At 42.6% G+C, this 13,765-nt stretch overlaps 1 protein-coding gene across 30 annotated transcripts in view; it reads left to right on the top strand.

Moving 5' to 3' along the window:
* The window catches only part of LOC147376367 (myomegalin-like), a 65,625-nt gene that overhangs the window by 26,583 nt on the left and 25,277 nt on the right, over window positions 1-13,765 (top strand). For 11 of the 30 annotated variants that reach the window (XM_086392336.1, XM_086392332.1, XM_086392323.1 and 8 more), the window contains exon 1: window positions 8,382-8,678. The exons of 8 other annotated variants lie outside the window; for them this stretch is intronic. The gene's annotated coding sequence lies outside the window, so the exon portion shown is untranslated. Of the gene's footprint in view, window positions 1-8,381; window positions 8,683-13,765 lie in introns of those variants that run through there. 11 more of the 30 variants (XM_086392337.1, XM_086392333.1, XM_086392322.1 and 8 more) reach the window with 2 other exon arrangements.

The following is a 13,765-nucleotide window of genomic DNA, read 5'->3' as shown; positions in this document are numbered from 1 at the left end:
TCAAATGGTCGTTTATGTGGCTTCTCTGATGCCAACTGCTTTACTTATCACTGGGCCATCAGCAGAAGGTATTTGGACCAGAATAGTCTTAAAGAATACGCCTGCAATGCAGGAGATGCAAATTCGATCCCTGGGTTGGGAAGATCCCCTAGAGAAGGAATGGCAACCCACTCCAGTATTCTTGCCTGGAAAATTCCATGGACAGAGGAGCCTGGAGGGCTACAGTCCAAAGGGTTGCAAAGAGTCAGGCACGCCTGAGCACAGGACACAGCAACACAACAGTCTTCTGCCACTCCACTGAACTTCAAACATTATCCCTTCTTCCTTCTTAATTGTGTCTTTTCTGAACACCAAGACTGATGATGCCCATTTTCCCATCCTGTGTTTCTTGTACATGTATCAAAGAAGCAGAGGTCTTTCTCTCTTGCACTTTCAGCCTTCTGAGCGGGCAGATTTAGACAGATTAGAGATAAGGAGGACACGTTTTCTGTTTTGGCAGATGAACTGTCCACATTATCACTTGATGTAGACTCATCTGTGAGGAGTGGCCATGTGGTAAATCAGGGAGTTTTGCCATTAACTGAGTGGTTATCAATGAAAGCTGATTGGGTTTTGACTGGCTTTAGCACTTTCTAGAGCTTCTCCCACACTTCAGTTTCTCTCTCATTCTAAACAGCTTTTGTTCTGTATTTGTTGTACCCACCTAATAATTAGCCGGAAGTTCTGAATACTCCTCTGTTATCTGTAATTGTCTGATAGACAGTTAGAAAAGGTAAATAATTAGCATTCAAAATGAACAATTGACTTCTCAGATAGTAGATTCCAAAAATTAATGTACAATTTTAACCATTTGAGATGTTGTGGTGACCTGTATGAAAGTCCCTCAGTTGTGTCTGACTCTGCGACCCCGTGGACTGTAGCCCACCAGGCTCCTCTGTCCACGGAATTTTCCAGGCCAGAATACTGAAGTGGGTACCTGTTCCCTTCTCCAGTGCATCTTCCCAACCCAGGAACTGAACACAGGTCTCCTGCATTGCAGGCAGATTCTTTACCAACTGAGCCATGACCTGTGCAGTGACCTGTTGAGAGAAATGTCTTTATTGACCAGCTTCCTCATCTTTCTGGTCCAATGTAATATATAGGATGTTCAAGAAAAGTTTATGCAATGGCAACCTAAAGGATAGGATGAGACCTCCTCTATATTCCTGAAATCTCTTAGGGGTACATTTACATGCATCATGACAAGAGAAAATCAGAATATTATAGGTATGACAAGGGAGAGAAGTCTTCTGATCTTCCAAAGCTAGCTTCCAAAGAGAGAATACACAGTAAAAGTATTCTTCATATTCTAGGCCACTCATTTGGTAGTGGGTGATGTCATGGTGTCAGAGGTGATACACAGAGTGTGGCAAGGATTTTAGCTCTAAATGTTACATGTCCCAGCAACACACCAGAACTCATTTCCTGCCTTGGAAGATGCACCCCATAGGAATAGCTGTGTAACTCACACCAGACATTTACCTTTCCATGATGACAGACCTATCCCAGTCCCAAGGCACAGTGTTCAGTCATTTCTTTCCCCAAACACTGACCATTTATTCTTTCCCTCCCTTTCCTCAGCTGACTGTGTTGCTCCTACCTGTTGGATCTTGGCATAGATGAGAATTGCCTTTGCAATAAAGACTTAATAGAGGTAGTAAATGAAGCCACTGTGGTGGAAAAAAAGACAAAAAATTGTTTTGGCATGCAATCAAACCTGGGTCACTCGTGTGGGAGATAAGATTCTTCCTACTGAAGCACTGGTCTTCTTAAAGTGTTCTTCTATAGGTCATAACACATCCAGTACTTCATGAGACTCATTCTCCCACAACCCCAGCGGGCCCTGGGACTTCATCTACCAGGATTCTTCAAAGAAATGGAGCCACCTGTCCACCCCTGGAATCAGTGATCACACAGATTCCAGCATATTAAGCAGCCTACTGTTTCTGGAGCTTGGTCTGGGATGGAAGCTCCCCCAAAGGATAAAAGTTCTCCCCCGAGGAACCTAAAATTACCCCTGTAGGAAGACCTATGTGCTCCTAAGACAACCTCTGAATCTTGATCACTGAGAATTCATGTAAGACCAAGTTTCAGAATGTTTCCTCCAGAGAATGTATTAGAGGGGCCTTTTGGTGGCCTTTACTCCTGCTGTGAGGAAACTGACTCAGTGAAAGTGAAAAACCAGAAGGTCAGGTGTACCAGCACAGTGATTCATTTTTATCCTTGCTTCCTAATTTCCAAGCCCTGTCAGAGACTTGTGCTTCTCCAATATGTAAATATTTCCAAGTCAACATAAGCCCAGAACCCACTATCTCCAGAGGCTGATTCTATTGCAGTTTGTTTCCCAGTGCCTCCCACAGTCTCCAGGGCCCTAATGATCAAGGGAGGAGGGACTACTGTTGCTTGGCTACTGTCTTGGATGATGCGGAATGTCCAGATTTATGCCATGGAACGGTCAATCAGAACGCAGTGTGGCAAAGGGATTGAATAGACTAGACTAGCTGTAGGGAGGGCATTTTTTGATCTAATTATACTAATGGAGGTAAGAGGTGATAGAGGAAGGGCATAGTAATGAAGCAGAGGTGAGTCTGTAGAGAATCCAATAAATTTAAGCACTGTTTGTTAATTATACTGGAAATAAATTTCTATGCTGGGAGGATGAGAGAGTTTATCCAAAAAGGATAGCAAGATGGGCAACAGGCTGGATGGTGGTGAGGGTAAATGTACCAGGCAGGGAAGGGAAGAGGTCTGGGAATTGTTTTAGTGATCAGTTGAAATATGGGACATATGTAACATGCTGTACCTGGGTCTGACCATAGTGTTGAGGCAGAGGGTAGTGTGTGATGCTGACAGGGATCGGCTGGTATGTTGAGTTTTAACATATGTGACTCTGAGACACATGTGAGGCATCGACTTGTGGATTAGGAGTTGTGAGTTGAAAGTATAGGTCTGTAGTTTAGAAAGAGATGTGGGGACAAATGTTGATCTAGTTGATGTAGGTGGTAACTGAAAACATGTCGGCCAGAGCATATGCGTGTCTTGGGTGTTGGGCAGAGGGCAGCCAAAGCTCTTCAGTGTCAAGGTAATGATTGTTTTCCTTGTTTATGACTCAGCCTGGAACTAGCTTAGCTTCTCAGCAGAAGAAGCATAATTACAGGTCACAGCTCCTGTCTTTCAAAAAGTCCTAAATCCCGACATGTGAGGATCTCCCCAAGTTCCTTTCGTCAGTTTAATTTCCCCAAGGACAACTGAAGAAAGAAACCTCTATACTATTTGAACTTCACTAAAAGATCACAATGCTAATATTTTAATGATCAATATTTCTTTTAAATAGTCTACTCTTGGGATTTCCCTGGTGGTCCAGAGGTTAAAATGCCACGCTTCCAATGCAGGGGGTGTGGGTTAGACTTCTGATCGGGGAACTAAGACCCAACATGCCAGTTGGTATGGACAAAAATAAATAAATAAATTTAAAAATGAAAGAAAAATAAAATCATCTACTTCTCACACAGCTAATAAATCAAAGCCTATTAATTTCAGAAAAGACTCTTGAGAGTCCTTTGGACTGCAAGGAGATCAAACCAGTCAATCCTAAAGGAAATCAACCCTGAATATTCTTTGGAAGGACTGATGCTGAAGCTGAAGCTTCAATACTTTGGCCATCTGATGCAAAGAGCTGACTCATTGGAAAAGATCCTGATGCTGGAAAAGATTGAGGGCAAGAGGAAAGGTGGGGCAATAGAGGATGAGATGGTTGGATGACATCACTGACTCAATGGACACAAGTTTGAGCAAACTCAGGGAGATAATGAAGGACAAAGAAGCCTGGCCTGCTACAGTCCATGGGGTTGCAAAGAATCAGACATGACTGAATGACTGAACAACAACCTCAAAAAGCAGACACATACTATTATTATAATGATCATAACACTGACCTTTACTCTTTCAGGAAAAAAAAATTTTAAAGGCTCAGACGACCAACTCCAAAATTTATCTCTCCACTATTTCTATCTTGATTCTGTCTTTTCCCCCCTCTTTCTTCTAATTTTGATTCTGATTCTGATTTCTTTCCTGGATTAGAATTATATCCTACCTAACCTACAAGATAGAAGACTTACACAGAAGGGACTGTGTAAGCTATAAAACACTTAGCTGCAACATGAAATTGGTTCCTTCCCTCTTGTCATCAAAAGGGCAAAGGAGAAGCCCCAGCAAGATGGTAGGAGGGGTGAAATCGCCTTTAGAATCAAACCCCATACCTGCCAGAGATGCTCAGAGGGCTCAAATATACCTTTTGCGCACCAGGACCCAGAGACCCAATCGAGATTGAGACAGAACTGTGTTTGGGTGTCTCCTGAGGAGGTATGGGTCAGCAGTGGACTGCTGCAGGGTCAGGGGCTCTGGGTGCAGTAGACCTGGGTATGGCATAAGCCCTCTTGGAGGAGGTCACCATTAACCCACCCCAGAGCCTCCAGAACTTACACAGGACTGGGGAAACAGACTCTGGGAGGGCACAAAAAGAACCTTGTGCACACCAGGACCCAGGAGAAAGGAGTAGTGACCCCACAAGAGACTGATGCAGACTTGCCCGTGAGTGTCCAGGAGTCTCTGGTGGAGGTGTGGGACGGTGGTGGCCTGCTGCAGGGTCAGGGGCACTGAGTGTAGTAGTGTATCCATGGGACCTTCTGAAGGAGGTCATCATTATCTTCATTACCTCCACCATAGTTTGGCCTCAGGTCAAACAACTGGGAGGGAACATAGTCCTGCCCTTCAACAGAAAATCGGATTAAAGATTTACTGAGCATAGCCCTGGCCATCAGAACAAGACAAGGTTTCCCCTCAGTCAGTCTCTCCCATCAAGAAGCTTCCATAAGCTGCTTATCCTCCATCAGAGGGCAGACAGACTGAAAACCACCATCACAGAAAACTAACCAATCTGATCACATGGACCACAGCCTTGTCTAACCCAGTGAAACTATGAGCCATGCCACGTAGGGCTACCCAAGATGGACAGGTCATGGTGGAGAGTTCTGACAAAATATGGTCCGCTGGAGAAGGGAATGGCAAACCTCTTCAATATTCTTGCCTTGAGAACCCCATGAACAGCATGAAAAGGCAAAAAGATAGGACACTGAAAGATGAACTCCCCAGGTTGGTAGATGCCCAATATGTTACTGGAGATCAGTGGAGAACTAACTCCAGAAAGAATGAAGAGATGGAACCAAAGCAAAAACAACACCCAGTTATGGATGTGACTTGTGATAGAAGCAAGGTCTGATGCTGTAAAGAGCAATATTGCATAGGAACCCAGAATGTCAGGTCTGTGAATCAAGGTAAATTGGAAGTGGTCAAACAGGAGATGGCAAGAGTGAACATCGACATTTTAGGAATCAGTGAACTAAAATGTACTTGAATGGGTGAATTTAACTCAGATACCATTTTATCTCCTACTGTAGGCAAGCATCCCTTAAAAGAAATGGAGTAGCCATCATAGTCAACAAAAGAGTCCAAGATGCAGTATTTGGATGCAATCTCAAAAATGACAGAATGCTGTTTGTTTCCAAGGCAAACCATTCAATATCACAGTAATCCAAGTCTATGCCCTGACCAATAATGATGAAGAAGCTGAAGTTGAATGATTCTATGAAGACCTACAAGACCTTCTAGAACTAACACCCAAAAAAAGATGTCCTTTTCATTATAGGGGACTGGAATGCAAAAGTAAGAAGTCAAGAAATACCTGCAGTAACGGGCAAATTTAGCCTTGGAGTACAGAATGAAGCAGGGCAAAGGCTAACAGTTTTGCCAAGAGAATGCACTGCTCATAGCAAACACCCTCTTCCAACAACACAAGAGAAGACTCTACACACGGACATCACCAGATGGTCAATACCAAAATCAGATTGACTATATTCTTTTCAGCCAAAGATGGAGAAGCTCTACAGTCAGCAAAAACAAGACCGGGAGCTGACTGTGGCTCAAATCATGAACTCCTTATTGCCAAATTCAGACTTGAAGAAAGTGGGGAAAACCACCAAACCATTCAGGTATGACCTAAATCAAATCCCTTATGACTATACAGTGGGAGTGAGAAATAGATTCAAGGGATTGGATCCGATAGAATGCCTGAAGAACTATGGACGGAGGTTCATGACATTATACAGGAAGCAGTGATCAAGACCATCCCCAAGAAAAAGAGATGCAAAAAGGGAAAATGGTTGTCTAAGGAGGCCTTACAAACAGCTATGAAAAGAAAAGAATTGAAAGGCAAAGGAGAAAAGGAAGGATATACCCATTTGAATGCAGAGTCCAAAGAACAGCAAGGAGAGACAAGAAAGCCTTCCTCAGCGATCAGTGCAAAGAAATAGAGGGAAACAATGGAATGGGAAAGACTAGGGATCTCTTCAAGAAAATCAGAGATACCAAAGGAACATTTCATGCAAAGATGGGCTCGATAAAAGACAGAAACAGTATGGACCTAACAGAAGCAGAAGACACTAAGAAGAGGTGGCAAGAATACACAGAAGAACTGTACAAAAAAGAGCTTCACGACCCAGATAATCACGATGGTGTGATCACTCACCTAGCCAGACATCCTGGAATGAGAAGTCAAGTGGGCCTTAGGAAGCATCACTACAAACAAAGCTAGTGGAGGTGATGGAATTCCAGTTGAGCGATTTCAAATCCTAAAAGATGAGGCTGTGAAAGTGCTGCACTCAATATGCCAGCAAATTTGGAAAACTCAGCAGTGGCCACAGGACTGGAAAAGGTCAGTTTTCATTCCAATCCCAAAGAAAGACAATGCCAAAGAAGTTCAAACTATCACACAATTGCACTCATCTCACACACTAGCAAAGTAATGCTCAAATTCTCCAAGCCAGGCTTCAACAATATGTGAACTGTGAACTTTCAGATGTTCAAGCTGGTTTTAGAAAAGGCAGAGGAACCAGAGGTCAAATTGCCAACATCCATTGGATCATCTAAAAAGCAAGAGAGTTCCAAAAAAAAAACATCTATTTCTGCTTTATTGACTATGCCAAAGCCTTTGACTATGTGGATCACAACAAACTGTGGAAAATTCTTCAAGAGATGGGACTACCAGATCACCTGACCTGCCTTGTGAGAAACCTGTATAAAAGTCAAGAAGCAACAGTTTGAATGGGACATGGAACAAGAGACTGGTTCCAAATCAAGAAAGGAATAGGTCACGGCTGTGTATTGTCACCATGCTTATTTAACTTATATGCAGAGTACATCATGAGAAATGCTGGACTGGAAGCACAATGAAGCACAAACTGGAATCAGGATTGCTAGGAGAAATATCAATAACCTCAGATATGCAGATGACAGCACCCTTATGGCAGAAAGCGAAGAACTAGAGAGTCTCTTGATGAAAGTGAAAGAGGAGAGTGAAAAAGTTGGCTTAAAGCTCAACATTCAGAAAACTAAGATCATGGCAGCTGGTCCCATCACTTCATGGCAAACAGATGGGGAAACAGTGGAAACAGTGACAGACTTTATTTTGGGGGGCTCCAAAATCACTGCAGATGGTGACTGCAACCATGAAATTAAAAGACGCTTGCTCCTTAAAAGAAAAGCTATGACAAACCTATACAGCATATTAAAAAGCAGAGACATTACTTTGCCAACAAAGGTCCCTCTAGTCAAACCTATGGTTTTTCCAGTAGTCACATATGGATGTGAGAGTTGGACCATAAAGAAGGCTGAGCACCGAAGAATTGATGCTTTTCAACTGTGGTGTTGGAGAAGACTCTTGAGGGTCCCTTGGACTGCAAGGAGATCCAACAAGTCCATCCTAAAGTAAATAAGTCCTGGGTGTTCATTGGAAGGACTGATGTTGAAGCTGAAATTCCAATAACTTTGGCCACACCTGATCCGAAGAGCTGACTCATTAGAAAAGACCCTGATGCTGGGAAAGATTGAGGGCAGGAGAAGAAGGGGACTACAGAGGATTAGATGGTTGGATGGCATCACCGCGACTCAGTGGACATGAGTTTGAGTGAACTCCGGGAGTTGGTGATGGATGGGGAGGCATGGTGTGCTGCAATTCATGGGGTCGCAAAGAGTCAGACTCGACTGAGCGACTGAACTGAACTGAACGGAACTGAAACTTTTCTGGCTCCACTGGTCAAAATCTCCCTCTTCCATGCCCGTCCTCAACGGCCGGGCCGCGTTAGCGCAGCCGCGCTTGCAGGATCTGGAGCCTCACACCGCGCGCGGCGCCGGCGGAGAAGCTTCCGGCACCGTGCAATCAAATTGCTTGGAGCTTGCGAGTTGCAGGTGCGCGCATGCGCACGCGGCGACTTTGTTCTCCAACATCCGCTGCCCGCCTCGTTCTGACCCTACCGGCAATAACGTCCGGGCAGGAAGAGACCGGTAGGAGAAGGGTGGCCTCTCCTTTAAAGTCCTGTCCAGACAGAATCCAAAAACGATCTTGAGACGGAGGGAGAGGTGGAAATACGTTAAGGGAAAAGAAATCCTCGGTGATTTCCTCATCTTAAAGCACCCTGAAGATGAAGTCGTCGTCTGCAGGGACCAGGTTCTCCGGGCGCTGGTGAAGGTGGGTGGAGTCCCCATTAGCAGTTGGAGCCAAGCAGACAACCTGAGCCCGGCCACCAGTGAGTAAGCAGCCCCTCTTCCTCCCCGGATGGGCAGCACTTGAACTTCTCCCGTTTGGCTTTGGATGTATCCCAAGGATGCAACAGAAATGTCTACTTTTAAAGTTCACTTACTTGGGGCAAGAGTACTTTAAAATCTCTTAGCAAAGGAAACGGTTTATGGTGGGTTTTGACAGATTTTAGGTGTTCGGAATCTACAAAAACCAATACGCTAGGGAAAGCAACTACTGTTAATGACACACTCCCAGAAACAACACTTAAGCCAAGTGCGTTTGTCCGTTAGGTTGCTGCTGCTGCTGCTAAGTTACGTCAGTCGTGTCCGACTCTGTGCGACCCCATAGACAGCAGCCCACCAGGCTCTCCCGTCCCTGGGATTCTCCAGGCAAGAACACTGGAGTGGGTTGCCATTTCCTTCTCCAGTGCATGAAAGTGAAAAGTGAAAGTGAAGTCGCTCAGTCGTGTCCGACTTCGCAACCCCATGGACTGCAGCCCACCAGGCTCCTCCGTCCATGAGAGTTTCCAGGCAAGAGTACTGGAGTGGGTCGCCAGTGCCTTCTCCGGTCCGTTAGGTTGGACCTACTTTAAATGCACTGTTAGTGGAACTTCAGAAAAATCTAGGACGTTCACAATGAATATTTTAATTTTAGTAGTTTTATATGGAGATACACATTCCAGAAGTTAAGTAACAAACACTTGAAGCCCCCCTTTATGCCAACTTTACAAAAATGAAAAGGAAAGATGATATATAAATGACAAGACCTAATAAAATTACTTTTAATATTATTTTTTCCATCAATATTTTTCCCCCTTTGGATAGGTAGCATCTAACTCCTCATTCGATGAAATCTGTCAACCACTGCAAGAACCTAATACCAGCTTTCTAGTTCCAGCTTACTCTTCCCTAAGACTTTCCTCAGCATCTTCCCATCATCTTTTCTATACCATAAAAGTAAATTCTACTTCAGCCTTTAATTTGCAACCCCAAACTCAACAATCAGCCTAGTAAGTTAGGGTAGAAGCCCTCCAAGGGACTCTCCCTACAAAGAAAATTTCAGGAGCTTCCCTGGTGGCTCAGTGGTAAAGAATCCGCCTGCCAATGCAGGAGACACTGGTTTGATCCCTGATCCAGGGAGATCCCACATGCTGGGGAGCAACTAAGCCTGTGTACCACAACTATCAAGCCTGTGCTCTAGAGCCCATGAGCCACAACTACTGAAGCCGGCGGGACCTACAGCTCATTGCTCTGCAACAAGATAAGCCACCACAGTGAGAAGCCCGTGCACCTCAACTAGAGTAGCCCCCATTCACCACAACTAGAGAAAAACCCTCACAGCAGCAAAGACCCAGCACAGCCAAAAATAAAATTGCATAGCAAATGTTGTATTCATGTTCATAAGGAAAACAAACTTTTTTTTCCACCAAGAAAAACCCAGATTCATTGTTGAATGTTACAGATATTTTGTCTCTCAATCAGCTCTGGAGATAACTAGAGATTTTTCTTTGGAGGCTGCAATAGAGGATTGTTGGCTAATAGGTCAGCTCTAATATGTGAAGGCATGTATCCTGCAATTAAATGAGAAGAGTTAAGTGAAAGTGTATCTTGATTTGCATGGTGGCTACTTTAGTATGCACATTTCAAAATATCTTCAGCTGTGTGAAAAAGTCAAACCTGGAAGACTTTAAGATTTACTATCAAACTGTTTTTTACTGCAAACAAGATAGTATGGCAGAGGCAAAACAATAAGCCGCATACACCTATAGATAAGTGTAACTGAATTGAGATACCTAAAACAAACCCACCTTGCATGGGCAAATTATTTTTTTTAAGGACACTAGAGCAACTCAATGGGAAAAGGAATATCATTTTAATAAATAGTGCTGAAACAACTGGATATCTATGTAGGGAAAAAGCCTGCAGTCCTTACTTTGCAATATACACAAAAACTAATTTGAGTTGGACGATAGATCAAACCATACTAACTAAAACTATAACATTTTATAAGAAAATACATGAGAATATCCTGTGACCTGATAGTAAGCAAAGGTTTTCTAAATATGACAAAGAAATAAGTAAAAAATACAATGATAACAACTTTGCTGTATTTATGGATAACTATAAAATATAACTTTTTAAACAACTTTACAACTTGTTAAAACAACTTTTTAACAACATTAAAAAGTGTTCTCATAAAGTATACCATAAGTAGAAAGGCAAGTTACAATGGAGAAAAATAGTTACAAAAGATATCTGACAAAGACTGTCTCCAGAATATATAATGAACTCCTACAATTCAGTACTAAAAACTAAAACACCCATTTTTAAAACAGGCAAAAGCTTAAATACACTTCAGAGAGAGGAAGATACAGTAATGGCCAGTAAGCACATAAAAAAGTGTTCAATATCATTATATGTATTAAAACTACATTGAGATACCTCTCCAGTAGTATGGCTAAAATTACAAAGTCTGAAAATATCAAATCTTGGTGAAGATGTGCACAAAACCAGAATTCTCATCTGGGGATGTAAATGTTATAATCACTTTGATTTGACGATTACTTATACATTTAAACATAAATTTACATAAATATCCTTCTGTTCCCATGTTTTGCTGGAAGTTTTACTTTCATTTCAGATTCAAAGGATTCCTTAATTAAAAAAACACTTGTTACATACAAATAAACAATTTCAATATTTAAAAGAGGATTATTTAACTTAATTTCAATATGCAATCATTAAAAGAAAAGAGAAACAACAGAGAAGAGTAATAGCACATACGTCAGCAAATTGGGCCGACCAACATCCAGACTTAAACAGTGTGCTGGGAAGTTCCGAGCAACAGCAATCTGGAGTCCCAGTTAGGAGAAGGGCAGTGCATCCGCTCCACAAATGAGACTTCAAATTGCCCTTTCCAGAGCTCCCACTTATAATCCCAGGCCACAAACTGATGTTATCAGTTTACATGGGAAAATGCAGCTCTGGTTTTACTATAACATTTTTACAATGCTGTTTGTGTCACCTTGTGAGTCATAGGATTTCGTTAAACCCCAAGCAATTGGCCAGACCTCCAGGGGCTCAAGAATTCCAAGACTCACTCCCTTTCTTTTCTGAAGTACCACTTGATTTGCTGTGCTTGCAGACAGGCACGGAATCCAGACAGGTTAGAAGCAAAGTCAGAGGGCTCTCCTGCTTTGAAGCCTGAACAAGACTTCCTCTATTTTAATTTCCCTAACATCCCAGAAACACTTCGTTTAGATATTCTTCCAAGAGAAATACACATGTTCATACAAAAAGAAGTTGTAGCAAGGATGTTCATAGCATTTTTAAAACTATTTTATATTGAAGTATAGCTGATTAAAAATGTTGTGATAGTTTCAGGTGGACAGCAAAGGGGCTCAGCCATACATATACATGTATCCATTCTCCCCCAAACTCCCTTCCCGTCCAGGCTGCTGCATCACACTGAGCAGAGTTCCCTTTGCTATATAGTAGGACTTTGTTGGTTATCCATAAATACAGCAATATGTACACGTCTATCCCAAACTCCCTAACTATCCCTTACCCAAATTCTTCCCCTCTGACAATCATAAGTTCATTCCCTGAGTTTGTGAGTCTGTTTTGTAAATGAGATCATTTGTATCATTTCTTTTTTAGATTCTACATATAAGTGATGTCATGATAGTTCTCCTTTTCTTTCTGACTTACTTCATTCAGTATGACAATCTCTAGGTCCATACATATTGCAGCAATGCCATTATTTCATTCTTTTTTAATGGCTGAGTGATATTCCATTGTATATATGTACCACATCTTTATCCATTCCTCTGTCAATGGACTTTTAGGTTGCTTCCATGTCTTGGCTATTGTAAACAGTGTTGCAGTGAACATTGGGGTGCATGGATCCTCTTGGACCATGTTTTTCTCCAGATACAAATAAACTGTGGAAAATTCTGAAGGAGATGGGCATACCAGACCACCTGACCTGCCTCTTGAGAAACCTGTATGCAGGTCAGAAAGCAAGTTAGAACTGGACATGGAACAACACACTGGTTCCATATAGGAAAAGGAGTAAGTCAAGGCTGTAATTGTCACCCTGTTTATTTAACTTATATGCAGAGTATATCATGAGAAATGCTGGGCTGGAGGAAGCACAAGCTGGAATCAAGATTGCCAGGAGAAATATCAATAACCTCAGATATGCAGATGACACCACCCTTATGGCAGAAAGTAAAGACGAACTAAAGAGCCTCTTGATGAAAGTGAAACAGAAGAGTGAAAAGTTGGCTTAAAACTCAACATTCAGAAAATTAAGACCATGGCATCTGGTCCCATCATTTCATGGCAAATGGGGAAACAGTGGAAACAGTGGCTAACTTTATTTTTTTGGGCTCCAAAATCACTGCAGATGGTGATTGCAGCCATGAAATTAAACGACACTTACTTCTTGGAAGGAAAGTTATAATCAACCTAGACAGCATATTAAAAAGCAGAGACATTACTTTGTCAACAAAGGTCTGTCTAGTCAAGGCTATGGTTTTTCCAGTAATCATGTATGGATGTAAGAGTTGGACTGTGAAGAAAGCTGAGTGCCGATGAATTGATACTTTTGAACTGTGGTGATGGAGAAGACTCTTGAGAGTCCCCTGGACTGCAAGGAGATCCAACCAGTCCATCCTAAAGGAGATCAATCCTGGTGTTCATTGGAAGGACTGATGTTGAAGCTGAAACTCCAATACTTTGGCCACCTGATGCGAAGAGCGGCCTCATTTGAAAAGACTCTGATGCTGGAAGGGATTGGAGGCAGGAGGAGAAGGGGAAGACAGAGGATGAGATGGTTGGATGGACCAACTCAATGGACACGGGTTTGGGTGGACTCCGGGAGTTGGTGATGGACAGGAAGGCCTGGTGTGCTGTGGTTCATGGGGTTGCAGAAGTCGACTGAGTGACTGAACTGAACTGATATGCCTAGGAGTGGGATTGTAGGGTCGTATGGTAGCTCTATTTTTAGTTTTTAAGGAACCTCCATACTGTTCTCCATAGTGGCTGTACCAATGTATATTCCTGCCAAGAGTAGAGTAGGATTCCCTTT

The sequence above is a fragment of the Bos grunniens genome, chromosome 3, assembly GCF_055505025.1.
Source record: "Bos grunniens cultivar Pamir isolate PY7600 chromosome 3, Bosgru_T2T1.0, whole genome shotgun sequence".
NCBI lineage: Eukaryota > Metazoa > Chordata > Mammalia > Artiodactyla > Bovidae > Bos > Bos grunniens.
Note: the sequence above shows the minus strand (reverse complement) of the source record. Positions and strands in the feature narration are given on the sequence as shown.